This window comes from Spermophilus citellus (genome assembly GCF_964194105.1).
Source record: "Spermophilus citellus genome assembly, chromosome: 5".
Lineage (NCBI taxonomy): Eukaryota > Metazoa > Chordata > Mammalia > Rodentia > Sciuridae > Spermophilus > Spermophilus citellus.
Genome location: NC_138186.1, coordinates 170,590,218 through 170,592,575, shown reverse-complemented (window position 1 = coordinate 170,592,575; position 2,358 = coordinate 170,590,218).

The following is a 2,358-nucleotide window of genomic DNA, read 5'->3' as shown; positions in this document are numbered from 1 at the left end:
ATGGTTCATAGTGGCTGAGCTGGGAATGAGGCTCTGGAAAGGAGTAAGATAAGCTGGGGTGGAGGAGGCTGTGCAGTGGGGGACAGTGCTCCCTATTCAGACTCAGTAAATGCAGCTTCCTGCCTGAACAAATGTGCAGTGGATGGTTGGTGGTTGGCTGGTGGATGGCTGGTGAATGGATGGAGGGCGGATGGATGGCTGGTGGATAGATGGTGGATGGATGGAGGGTGGATGGAGGGTGGATGGATGGTGGATGGATGGTGGATGGATGGAGGGTGGATGGCTGGTGGATGGAGGGTGGGTGGATGGTGGATGGATGGAGGGTGGATGGAGGGTGGGTGGATGGAGGGTGGATGGATGGATAAAATGGGAACAACACCCTGTGTTCTTATCCCCAAAAGTTACAATCAGAACCCATGAGATCATTTTTATAAGGGGGTTATACAAACATTTTAATATTTCAAATGTGAAAATGATTTAAAGAAGGATCCTTATGTTTCGAAAGGCACAGGAATACAGAAAGAAGGAGTCCTTTCCTAATGCTTTGTATCTCTCATAATAGCAAAGAGATACAGACAACACAGCAGATGGGTCCTGCACACTGGATGTCAAAACAGAAACCCTGAGTCAGACTTTATGACCAATAGGCCTGGAGCTCTGGGAAGAGGAGCAGCTTCATCCTGGGCTGGGAACCTGTAAATCCACGTGGGAAGAGCTCAGGGAAGGGAATTGCGTGACTCACCAACGAATGTGCAGCAGGGAGCAGAGTGATGATGTTTGCAGAGGTGCCTGGCACCCCAGAGGCCACGCCCTGGGCACAGCCCCGATCTGCAAATCAGCTCCCTGTTGGGTGCAGGGAGGGGGCTTGCTCCTTGGCAGGAGTGGTGACTTGGCCCTGGCTGCCAGGAGAGGCAGCCTGCTTCTGCCGGGGGCTAAGTCCTCAATCCTCTGCCCTGCTAAGCAGCAGCTGCTCCATTTGGTCTGGAAGCCTCTTCTGCAGGCAGTGCTGGAGGGAAGACAGAAGTGGAAAAGGCAGACTCTATTGCATTCCAGAGGAGGCTGGGGAAGGGCCTGGCACCCTGAGCCCTCTGTCCTTCCTGAGAAGGGCCCTTACCACCTGTGTTTCTGCTGGTTTTCAGGTAGTTAGTGTTTCCCCGGTGGGGGGGGGGGCTGAAGAGCTAAAGGTGAGCACACCTGGGGTTTACAGAGGCTGGGAGGTGAGGCCACAGCGTCCTCCCTTCCTGGGGTAGGTGACTTTAAGCTCAAAGTGCTCATGAGCTAGCAGGGCTTGGAAGGACTCCAGGTGCTACTTCAGCCAAAAGCATCCTTTCACCACCTAATCACTCGTAGGAACTTCTCAGGAAATGCAGACTGCACTAATTATAATTGTTCTCTTCTCCCTCTGGGGGAGGTTGCTATCAGAGTGATTGTCAAGATCCAGTTTCTCAGAAGAAAATCCAGGTGGCTCTGTGGTTTAAAGACTGGATAATAACGAGAGCCTAGGTGGCAGAGCATGCAGGGCCATGTGTCGGGCTCCTCTCACAGAACCCGGGGTGCTGGCCTCACTGTGCGCCTATTACCTACAACACGGTGTCTCCAGATCAGCTTGGAAGGGGTTCAGCCCTCTGGCATGCTGTTGGCATTCTTTCTTGCTTTGGCACAGAAGAGAGAAAAACGGAAAAAACTGTTTTCCTAATTACTCATTTTTATCATCCTACTTCATGATATTCTCTAGGACTGTGGTGAAATAGATTTGACTGATCCATTTTGCCCTTCTTTATGGTATAAGTTTAGGGGACAATATTAGGAAGGATTTAAAAGATACAACTTAAAAATCCTACGGCACAAATAAGTGACAAGTAGAACCTCCTGGTGACTCCCTGGCCCCTCGCAAGCCCCTGCTGCATTTCCACTCCCAGTTGCCCTGGGCCTGGCTGGACGAGGGGGCCCGCATGCTTCTCACGCGTGTTTGTCTCACAGGCAGCCTTCCGTGGCCTGGGTCTGTAAACCCCTCTCCTGCTTCGATCCTCACATTCCCTCCAGGACACCTGCTGGCCTCCACTCATCCTCCTCCTCGGAGGCTCCAGCACCCCAGCCTTCTCTCACATTTAATGCTGACGAAGCCTCAGCTCTCACTCCAACCATGTGCGCCTGACAAGGTGTGTCAGCTCCGAACTGGCAGTTGCTGTCCCCACGAGGGGACTTGGTCACTGCGCCTCTTACTACAGGGGAGATGCGACTGTCACATAGGGAACATCGTGGCCACCATCACGGTCACTGCTGATGGTTACTGCCATCGTCCTCATCATCATCGACCCGACTCATCGTCCTTGTCCACTCCTAGCCCTTCACCCGCTA